The sequence below is a fragment of the Dipodomys merriami genome, unplaced genomic scaffold (genome assembly GCF_024711535.1).
Source record: "Dipodomys merriami isolate MVZ:Mamm:240054 unplaced genomic scaffold, mDipMer1.0.p SCAF_1891, whole genome shotgun sequence".
Taxonomy (NCBI): domain Eukaryota; kingdom Metazoa; phylum Chordata; class Mammalia; order Rodentia; family Heteromyidae; genus Dipodomys; species Dipodomys merriami.
This window is the reverse complement of record NW_027203261.1, coordinates 29,319-41,203: the sequence shown is the minus strand read 5'-3', so window position 1 is coordinate 41,203 and position 11,885 is coordinate 29,319. Positions and strand designations below refer to the sequence as shown.

Sequence of the window (11,885 nt, the reverse complement as noted above, 5' to 3'; positions counted from 1 at the left end):
CTAGAAGTCTATTTCATAGAACTTGAAGGACCAAGGCACCTGACTTCTCAGGACCTGTGCTTCTTCAGTCCTCTGATAGGAGTGAGAAGTTCTTTCTGTCGCATTTGGAATTCTGAAAGAAGTGATGAGAATATTCGTAGGGAATGGTGGAGATAGGAAGGTTCCATAGTCCCTATCTTTTGGACACTTGCAGTGTGGAAATCATTGAAATTGTTTTCCCCTTCTCTTGTTTATTCAACTCTACCTATCATTGGTTGATGGCTCAGATTATCTCCCTTCCCCCCCCCAACCCCCAGTGTAGTAATGCATTTCAGGGTAATGCAGAATTTCAATTTGGGGTGTAGAGTGATATGGTTTGATCATGTGTTACAGAGTTGAAGTTCTGAGACCCCGCCTCCCCCATGGAGTTAGGAACTTTGCGCTATGTAGTCACTCTAAGAGCACCTGTGGATTCTTTCCTAGGCTCTCATACTTAGCCACGGACCATGAGCTTGAGCTCTGCCTCTGATGGGCACCAGTTCAGTGTCCATTTTCACCGTGAACACATTTGTGTGGACAGGACCTTCTGTTTGGGGAGGGGGGGCATACCGTGGTGGCTGTGGCAAGACAGAGAAAATACCTACGTCTGTAAAGGTGTACCCAAGCTGAATCCACAGACTTGTATTCCCAGAATGGCCTCAACTGGTGATCCTCCAGATCTGAGTTCCCTGAGTACCAAGGATTATAGGCACCAGTCATGGATTCCTGGCATGATGCCTAAATATTGCAGCGGATGCAAGGAGTTTGAGAAGTGGCGACTGCCTTACAGGGGGTTGTGAACTCCATAGGGACCACAAATGCCTTTGAGAGGGAAGAGAAGGAGGGAAAACCCTAGGATGTCTTTTAATTTAGTATACTTACTGGAGATACTAGGAACCACTGGAAGTACAGAAACTTAAGCTTTTGACCTTTTTTCTCTGGCCAGAGACTGTTCATTGAATTTGCAGCCCCTTATTCTGCTGCAGATGTCAAATCAGAAGCCATCTATCCACCACAGGCAGCTTTATTAAATGTTCAAATTGGTTATGGAAGTGCCCTGCCCACCTGCACTGGCCTCTTTCCCTTACCCAGCTAAAAAGACTCCTTGCAGACACACCCTCATGGCTGCTTTGCCTGCTGTGATCTCAGCTCCTTTCCAAATGCTTGCCTTGGCAGCTTCCCCTCCATCGTGCCTGTGCCTCTCGGACTGGGTTCCCATGGTGGTTGGATATTGAGCTGCTTGTTAGAGGAGGAAACAAGGGCTGTTGTGTACAATGGCAGGCCTGAACTGGCCCTGAGGCAGGGCAGACGCTCTCCCAGGTGGGACTTGTCAGGGCCCAGGGCAGGCATCCTGTCACTGGGCCTTGGGTCACTGTGGTGAGCAGCGGTCACACTGGAACTTCTCTTTCTCAGAGAACAACAGGTTATATCTGACCAGATTGTCTTCTCTAGGGAATCTGGTTCTCCACCAACTCCTGGGGGATGCCTGGGGCTTGAGTCCATGCCAGGCTTCACTCCTGTCCAGAACTTTTCATTCCAGAAGTTTCAACCACTCAGCCAACCCCCCGCCCTTTGCTGCATTCTCTTCTCTGATTCTGTGGCTTACACTCTTCATTTTCTATGAACTGTGAGTTTCCCTTCTGGCTATCCTTGGTTCCTTCCCTTTAGTTTGATTGTGAATAGGGTCCTACTTTGCTTCTAGAAACTTCTTTCCTTCTACCTCTCATTTGGGGGATACTTTACTATACTTCTTTTGGGGGATTCAAGAGTGTTTATGAATTGTTTCTTAAGTGGGCAAACTGCACATACTCTTTAGAGCAGTTTGTGTGTGGGAGGGTGTGCGTACGTGCAGTTTGTGTGTGTGGGGGGGTGTGTACGTGTACATATGTGCTTCAACACAACTTCAGAAGAGAGGTTCCGCTCCTGATTTCCTGATTCAGAGAATGAGGTACAGAAGATTCAACCCTGAGTAGTGAACAGGGGAGGGCCAGGCAGCCTGAGCTCCAGACCTTGTTCTCTGTACATCACCATCTTATGTGACAATGGGACAAGTCTCAGTGTCAGAGCAGCAAAAGTACTGAGTTGAAACATTCAACCAGGGGAATCTTTTACAGATTATGCCCTCATGAAATGATCGATTTGGCAGGGGTTTGGAGTAACACATGTATGAATTTATTGTAGGAATGTATTAGATCAGTTCTCTTCTCCTCCGTCCTGAGGCTTTGGGATGGTTGCTGACTGGTTCACTTGCAGGAGTTTTCCTGTTCATAGCGCATGAGCAAAATGAGGGTGAGAAAGTGCACAGAGGAAACTGATCATTGACAATTATTTGAGCTCTTCTGCTCCCTCTATCTGATAGTGCCAGCGACTTCTTAACTGGCATGGACTGTTTGCTCTAAGATAGTTTCCTCTTTTCACACAAACTCACAAACTGGTGAACTGTCATACTGTGTCTTTTCAGGAGTATCCAAATGTAAGGCTGGCTGACAGCTAGTTTGTTGACTCCTAGAAGATAATAGCTATTGTCTCCGAACAGATTTGTTTCAAAGATTCTTTACCTGAGTTCTGGAACCACTTGTGAGGTGAAAGATCTCTATCAAGCTGGGAGGAAAGGCCACCATGTTGGGTGCAGCCTGCAGGGAGTAGACTCAGCCATTCTATTTGTACACCCTACATCTCTTTGTGGCTGTGGAGGACCAAAACTTTGAATGCCCTTTCACTATTTGCTGCAAAGTGTCCCAGGCTTTTCATATCTTACTTGCTGAATGGGTTTGAATGGTCAATGCAATCTAAGCTATACACATGGGAACTCAGATAAGCTATACAGGGAATTGTATTTAATCAAAGACTTCAAACAATAGAAATTAAGAGGCAATGGTGTGTTTGTACATTTAGGTTTCACTCTAAAAAAAATAAAACCAAACTGAACAAAAATTGATCTCAGTGCTTAAGAGGAAAATCTGCTTTTAACAATTTCAACAAAGGTTGATTCCCCCCCATCTTAAAAAGCCCCGTCAAACTAACTTCTTAATGATTTATTAACCAATGAGGAAATAATGAGGACTACAATTCCTTTGAATTGTATAAACCTGCATAAAAGATAGATCAAAATGACAGTCCAAGATAAATGAATGTTGAACTGATCTATTGAACTCTTCTAAAATACTCAGGTCGAAAAGAAGCCTAGATCCAGGCTACCTACTTGAACAATAAAAAGACCAGCTCTTGTTGGTTCCAGTTGAGGATGTGGATGGTATGCTTTAGGTCCAGGAGGAAGGTCAATCAGCTAAATATGTCAGAACCCTTGGAGCAGAGGGAGAGCTGTGTGGACAGGCCTTGGGTTTGACCTCAGAGCCTCACCCTGGGTAAGCTGGCCACCACCACTTGGCTGGTGCTCATCACAGCCTTATCTTTTGTGTTTTGAATCTGCTTTTTGTCTTGTCATGGTCTGATGAATATTTGTTAAGTTCTTGTTACTGCTGGTACCAGCTGCATGCCATGGCCATTATGGTAAAGAAGACACATGCTTTCGGCCCTTCAATGGTAAGATCTGGATGAGAAAAACCACTTATTCATCATGTATCGCTACACATACCTGTAATCCAAGCTACTTGGCAGATGAAGGTAGGAGAATTAGGATCTGCGGTCAGCCTGGGCAAAAGAAGAGATCTTATCTAAAAAAAGAAACTAAAAGCAAACAGAATGGGGGGTGTGGCTCAAGTGATAGAGGTCTTACCCAGCAAACATGAGACCCTGAATTCAATCTCCTACACTGCAAGAGAAGGAGGAGGAGGAGGAGGAGGAAGAGGAGGAAGGAAAGCAGAAGAAGAAGGTGGAGGAGGAGGAGAAGCAGCAACAGAAGACGGAGGAAGAGGAGAAAGAGGGGAGGAGGAAGAAGAGATGGGAAAGGAGGGAGAAGAGGAGGAAAGGAAGAGGAGTATGAGACGAGGAAGAAGTAGAAAGGAGAGGAAACAGAAGAGGAGGAGGAAGAGAAAAGATGAGTGAGTTATTTCCAGATAAAGAGAAGGCAGTTTGGGAATGGGGATATTCGATTAGCTCACAAATGGATTTACTGTTACAATAAACACACTATAACTTAAAGGCATCGGAAGTCATAAATACATGAGATACCCGTTATCCACTGAAACTCACAGCTTAGCAGCAGCTGTCCACCTTGTGGTCATGTGGCTGACTTGGGGCTTCTAACTGCGGCCCACTGCCCGAGTTTTGAGAGCAAAGCCTCCTGCATAGTCCTGGCCTGGGAAAAGATCCAAATGCAAAGTTCTAAGTGGAACGAGCAGGGTCATCCATCTAGAGAAGGACTGGTGTTCTGTCCACTGCATCCTGTCTTCCCTTCAGAGTAAAGGACGGATATCCTTCTCCGCTGTGGTCACAGTTGGGAGGGATTGCTTTGTGGGGAGTGGAGGCGTGGTGTAACGATGCCTTGTGTATGAAGACGGCAAGCTATTTTCTCTTCTGGACTCTGTGATCTGTATCATGGTTTGATTGGCTGGAAGCCAATCTCAAGCTAAAATTCCTACCCTGCCCCACCTCCCCTTGGAATACAGAGGTCATTACGTAGTACTCATTGTGTATTTCTGTATTAACTCCTTTCCTGTCTCCATTGTATGCTGGTATCCATATCTTTCTACTTTCCCATTCTCTCATACACCTAGTTTATCAGAGCAGTTCTGGAATACAGGAAGTTATAAATAATTAAAATGTATTAAATTGCCTGGGCCTAGGGTGGAATTTGAGAGCTTTGTTTTGCTCTTCTTTGCTGCCGAGGGGCGAGCCGAGCCATCCTGTTGCTCTCCTGCCTTCCACTCACTTGGCCTTCCCATAGACCTCGGCGGTTTTTGCTGCTGGGTTTGCCATCCAGGCTTGGTTTAGGTTCTCCCTGAATCTTTGTCAGTAACCTTGGTCTAAGGAGCCTGGGTGTCTTTTCCCCTGAGCTCATACTTGAATCACTCCACAGGTTTGTCTTGCCTTTCTTGTCTTCATAAATTGTAATAGCTTCTTTTGTCTTAGACACAGAGGTACAAGGAAGGGTTAAGAGCTGTGGAATGCTGGGTGCTTGCTCCCCAAATCCCTGTAGTCTGGAGCAAGGAGATAAGATTAAATTTTGCAAATCTCTTTACAAGTCCAGTTGAAAATAAGAACCTCCTTACTTTTCTTAGAGGGATAGATCTGTCTGATAGTGACCCTGAGTTTGTAGCCAAAGGCAACTTTTAGAAACCTTGAGTGGTATTGGGCTCTGTCACTGACTGGTAACTCCAGGTTAATGGCTTTGTTGTATGGTTTCATTGTTCTCAGTGGAGTGTTAGCTCCTCCCCATAGTCCAGGGGATAAAAGGTGAATTGTTTGGTATAATATCTAATGATCAATATATATATATATATATATATATATATATATATATATATATATATATATATATATATAACTACTACCATTAGTCTGCCTTCTGCTTATTTGTCACATTAGTTAGTTGGTCTATCTTCTGTAAAGATTATTTATAACAATTATGGTCATTACTATATCCACCATAGAGGAACCATATGAATACACACTTAACATCTTTATTTTTCTGTAAACTTGCCTTTTATAAGTGCTCACTCCTTCTTTTCTTCCCTTCCCTCCCTTCTTTTTCTTCCCTTTTTTGTGCTTGAGCTGAGTCTTGAACTTATGGCCTCTTGCTTGTTTGGCTCTTTTGTTGATGGATGATGCTCAGTCCCTTGAGTCTCACTGACTTTATCTGTCAAGGACTTTGAACAGGACCCTTAGATCTCAGCCTCATGAGTTGTCAGGAGTATAGGGGTGAGATAACAGTGCCAGGCAACTCTTTGCTTTTACTTTTAAAAGCAATGTATTCTTTTATTTATTATCTTTAAGGAATTATACAAAGGAGTTGCTATCTAACACAGCAGTTTAGGAATACAATATATCTTCATCAATATCACCTCTTTCAACCGCTGTTTTGATTCCTCTTTACTTCCTTTCCCTTAACACTTCTCATGACCAATTACTGCATATTCACTTCTGTGGATTTACTGCACAAACATGTGTATGTATGTGCATGCATGTGTGTGTCTGTGTTTGGTGTGCACACTCGGTTCCCACCACAGTCTTTCTAGAACATTGCTTGGCATGTCGTAGCCATGCAAATCTATATTGAATAGTCTTCAAACACCACCACAGTTTCATTAATGAGGCTTTGGATGATACTTGAAGCAGAAAGGGCACTCCTTTGACTGAAGACAGAAGCTCTTCCCAGGGAAGTGGGTGCTTGAAAGACCCAGGGAAGACATGGGATGCATTACTCTTTAAAGGGGCTGCTTGCTCAGGATTCTGTCACGAATTACCACTAGTCTTTGTCACCAGATTGTGGAGTGCCCACTGAGAGCTAGGGAGAAACCAAATGGGAAACCTCGCAGGTGCCCACAGAATGATGTCCCTTTCGATTTCTGTGCAGGGACAACATTTTGGCAGGATCAATACATGTGAGTATCTTAGAATCCTCATATGTCAAGAGCATTTTTCATAAGCAGTCTCTGATCTGCTGACCCCTCTGGGATTAAGAAAGCTGACTGTAAGCACATAGCTAACAATACCCTACGTCCTGATGCATAGAGGAATTCTAAGATGAAGTTGACTCAACACAGGTTCACGCTGAATACACTATGTGTGGAAATTCTGCAAAGCAAGGCTGAGGCACCAAGACAAAGCCCATAGAGCTACTTACACCTGAGGGGGAACAGGAAGCTGACATCCAGGGACAGAGACAATCAAACAACTTTTTTTTTTTTTCAGAGCTGAGGACCTTACTGTTAGGCAAGTGCACTTCCACTAAGCTAAATCCCCACCCCCCACTGCCTCTTGTCTCTATATTTCCTCAATATTTTCCTGACACTTTCACAGAATGTCTTTTTATTTAAAAAAAAAAATCTTAACTGAGGATCATTTCCTTGAGTATGCACAAGTAAGGGTGAATGTTCTTATGTTCTGTATACTTCCCGAATTCTGAGTGAATGCATGCTTTCCTAAACAGAGAAAACAAAGCAGAGCGGTTAAGTTTTGCCCTAGGTCATTAGTGTACAAGTTCAGTAAAGGGAAACTATATTCACCTTTTTTTTTTTTCGCTGTGGGGCCTGAACTCTGGGCCTGGGCACTGTCCCTCAGCTCTTCAGCTCAAGACTAACGCTGTACCACTTGAGCCACTTCTGGCTTTTTCTGCTTATGTAGTACTGAGGAATCGAACCCACGGCCTCATGCATGCAAGGCAAGCACTCTACCACTGAGCTACCTTCCCAGCTTTACATTCACTTTTTATCAATTAAATCCTATGAGTCCTTTTCCTCCCCTTTTTTTTCTAACTACATCCTAATTCCTCAGATGTAGAGGCTCTACTCTCACAGCAATATTATAGCATCCTCTTCAAGAAAGAATATTAGCAGCAGCCATTATATACTCAGGAAACATGGTCTACCCTACCCTGACGCCTACTGGTAACTCCTCTATGAGATGAGTTCCTGGGCAGGTTTTGGACTTTAAGCTACAAGTTAGTTCTGCTATGGCAAAGGGGCCACAGGCAGGACCAGGAAGCAATGCTGCTGTGCAGACTGTGGGGAGCCTATATGTGCTGAAGGTCAGACACTGACCCAGGCAGGAACAAGATGAGGGGAAAGCACATCGCCAGGCATTTGCTTTGCCTGTCTGCTTGTGCTCAGGACATCAATGAAGAAATAGATTCCTTTGTGCAACATATGTTTTAGATTATAGCCTGAAAGCTGTGTATGTGGCACATCAAAGATCTTGGCTGGCATAGCTAATTTGAGGGTAGGCTCATGCAAATAGTAAGAAATTTGAACTAAAGAAGACATCTAAAAGAAATGGGCTTCAGTTATTTTCACAAAACTTATATTGGAAACCTAAATGGACAAGGATTCTAGGAAAGGTTCTGGTGTATCGCCGGTGGAGCCCAGCTATTTAGGAGGAGGTAATGAGAGGGTCACAGTCCATAGATCACTTGGATAAAACTATGAGAATTACCTGAAAAAGCCAAATTAAAGCTGGGTGCTGTGGCTCACACCTGTAATCCTAGCTATTCAGGAGGCTGAGATCTGAGAATCGTGGTTCAAAGCCAGCACAGGCAGGAAAGTGCATGAGACTCTTACCTCTTATTTTCCAGAAAACCAGAAGTGGTGCTGTGCCTCAAGTGGTAGAACTCTAGTCTCAAGCTGAAGAGCTGAGGGACAGCACCCAGGCCCAGAGTTCAGGCCTCACAACTGACAAAAAAACAACCTTCAAATTAAAAGCAAAAGAATTGGTGGTGTCACTCAAGTGTCAGGACATTTCTCAGCAAGCTCAAGTCCTTGATTCTTCTAAAAAGGGGTGAGGAGCCTTTGTCCTTGAGTAGCAAATGACTGTGGTATCATTGCATGGAAAAGCCAGGGAACCCTGGGGGGAGAAGTGGTTTCTCTGAATGCTGTCTGCCCAGGCAGAGCCCTCTGCTCCTAGTCTGTTGGTATTCAGAATGAACAAAACATTGCTGTTGGAAGAGTTCATGCAGTTCTTCCGGAATGTAAAACAATTGAGAATGCCTGGAGGGAGGCGTCCTGAGCCTGCTGTGTGCACCCAGAGCACCTGGAGCTGCCACACCCCTGCGTCAGAGGGGCACCTGGGCTGGGGTTACAGGCCGGATGGCTCCAGCATGGTCCCAGCTCTGTGGCATGGCAGCACAGACTTCTAAACCATTAAGGAGGAGAAACTGAACTCAGCACACCAACTCCCATTATAGTGCACACCTAAGGGAAAGAAACTCCTACTTATTCTGTGTTTTTCTTTTTCTTTGGTGGACTTTTGACCTAAGGGTTTAGCTTCACATTCTGGGCACTAAAATGAGCCATACACCTCTGGGTATCCAAGGATATTGTTTCCTTTGATCATCATGACAACCTTCTGCAGGGCAACCCCATGAACACGGCCATCTTCCAGAGGAGAGAGGATGGGACTGGTGCAGGGGCGCAGGCCTGGTCCTGGCAGGGCTACTTATGATAAGCTAACTTGTATAGTATTATGGAAATGTAAACCCCAGTTGAATTTCTGCAAACAAAATGCCCAGGTGCATCTGTGGGCTTTGACCACAACCCTGGCTGAGCATCCGTGCACTGGCCACTTGTCCCTGCACGCACAGCATTGCCCCTCTGCCCCCAAGCAATCCACCTTTCTCTCTTGCAAGTGCTTTGCTTCTCATTTCACCGGCTTATTGAAGGTGAGCCCCAGCTTCCTCTGGGCGCGTCACACTTGAATTTGTAGGTGCTCTTGTCAGCCTGACCTCCCACCTGCGGATTTTGATTTGATTAACCCCTTTGACTCCTAGCTTTCCTGGTTGTCTCAAGGTGGGATCTTATGCCCCAACCACAACCCTTTAAAATTCAATTTCAGCGCCTTTGCCAGTGTGGCCAACCCTGAGACCCAGCAAGTCTACACATCTGTCTTAGCATACCCAAAGCCAGCAGAGAACCTGCACAATCATTTGGCAGCTGGGTAGGTTCGTCTTTCAGCCCACATGGAGGTGAACTTGAAAATTCCTTCAAGCTTCCGTTTGCTACAGAGAATTTAAACCCGAGCACTAGATGGAACATGTGGCCCTTGGGAGGGTTGGATGCAGCCACATGTTATGGTAGTGAAATGATAAACAGGTGGGGATGATGCTAGGAAAATGACCACTCCGAGAGAGTGATAATTCCCAAATGAATGAATGAACTCACATGGCTGCCTTTGGTGGCTTGGCTCTGTAGACTCTCTCTTCTTCCCACAGTCCATTCACAGGCCATGTGGCATAGTTCATCAGCACTCTGTACTGAAGTTCAGTTTGATAAGGATCTAAGGAACTTGAGAGGGAGATGAGGGTGACCAGTCACTCAGGCATGGATGCCCAGTTTGGGCGTCCATTGTCTGGACTTGACATTGGCCCCGTTGCATGCTGTCTTTGTGATCCTGGACAACTCACCTGACCTCTCAGGGCGTCCATCTCTTCATCTGCAAAAACAGTGATGGTGACAGTGGCGCCTACCGCAGAGGGGTGCTGTGAAGACTGAGGGGTTGTGAGACACAAAACTTCGCATGGCACAGATTACCTGGCAAGGTGCACACAGCCCGTGAGTGGGAGCTGCTCTTCTCTCCCCGAGAGCATGGCAGACATCCTCTCCCCATCACGGGCGGACTTAATAGGTTTTCAGTTTCTAAAAGCCTCCCCGTGTTTTCTATCAACCAGGCATAGGTAATGAACTTGATGTCTTCATAAAGCATGGTATTTTGTGGTGATTATTTTAAGCTCTCTCATGCATTGTCTCATTTCATTAGGTAATGATCATTATGACAAAACAATAAAAAGAGTCCTTTAAAAATGCTTCTGGTGGTACAGATGTCAAACACCAATTACCATAAACGTGATGGCAAGAGTAGCATTGTTTTTCTCACATGATGCTGTGCAATCATTTTCATTGTATGATTTAACTTTTTTCACTGTAGAAAAATTCCTTTTCTCTACATCCCACCTGCCCTGCTCTTGGTGGCTGTGTCATGGAGGGACACGTGCTTATGAAGTGGACACTTAGCTCCCCACCCCTGGTGGAGGAAACCCCAAGTGGCCAGGGCCTCCACAGCACATGGCACATTCTCGATTTCTTCTTATTAGTTCCATGGCAGAACTTAAGTCCTCATGTTTTGTCCAGTCTAAATGTTGTTGGGATTCATGGGAAGGCATGTGATGTGACTGTCCATGGCCTGTCTGTCCCAGGGCCCATGGATATTTCTTTCCTATGTGGATCTGAGATATGTGATTTGTCATGGGCCATAGACTTCATCCTTTATGTCTTCTACAAATGCTGTGATCAGAGCTAAGTGGAACTTAGGATTGAATGCAGGACATCATGGTCACTCCTGGAGCCTTGGTGCACTCAGCCTTTGAAACATTGCTGGCTGTGTATGGCAATAGTGATGCTACCCTTTGGTTGTATAGTGCTGGACTGATCATTGTGTTCTATATGCAGCATCTCATTTAAGCAGCATGGTTTGGTTACCTTTTTTTTAAATTGCTGGTTTATATGTGGAAATCTAAGAATTGGAAGAGGAAAGGGGTAGCCATTACATGATACTTTTATATGCATTCTCTCTTTCAACCTTCATAGTAGCTTTTGAGGTAAGCATATTCCTTCCTTACTAGTAAAATACTCAAGGTTCATCAAGAGTGTGGTGGTACATGTGTGTAATCTCAGCAATCTAGGAGGCAGAAGCAGGAAATGGTGAGCTTGAGGCTAGCTTAGGTAAGCTTAGGGAAGACCTTATGTCAAACAAGTGGTAGAGTGCTTGCTTAGTATGGGTTAAATCTCCAGCCTAGCCAAGCTATCAATTGATTAATGAACCATTCAATCAAATCTGAATTTCAAAGGTGCTAATTAATGTTTGGTGCTGGTGGCTCACACTTATAATCCTAGTTACTCAGGAGGCTGAGATATAAGGATCACAGTTTGAAGCCAGCTCTGGTAGGAAAGTCTATGAGACTCTTACCAGATTCCAGAAGTAGAGCTGTGGCTCAAGTGGTAGAGCACCAGCCTAAAAGAGTTCAGGGACGGTGCCCAGGCCCTGACTGCCAAGGCCCAGACCCAGCGAAAAGAAAGTGCTAATTTAGTGTATGATTGAATTGATATTTAAACACTGGTACATTGGGCAATATAACCAATATTCATTCTGTTATCTAGTGGTGGGCCAAACTGTATTATCGAATCAATGTAGTAGAAAGATTTTACTTCTCAGGATTAAAGTTGTTGTTTGAAAGCTCCAGAAACACCAAAATGAAGAAG

The 11,885-nt window shown here is 44.6% G+C and overlaps 1 long non-coding RNA gene across 1 annotated transcript; it reads right to left on the bottom strand.

The window, feature by feature from the left end:
- Positions 1-2,167: 2,167 nt before the first annotated feature.
- LOC138830327 (uncharacterized) lies at positions 2,168-4,477 on the bottom strand. The gene is made up of 3 exons (XR_011372994.1): positions 4,171-4,477; positions 3,614-3,669; positions 2,168-2,279 (listed from the first exon to the last, which is right to left on the bottom strand). It is a non-coding gene; the product is annotated as an uncharacterized lncRNA (long non-coding RNA).
- Positions 4,478-11,885: the final 7,408 nt, after the last annotated feature.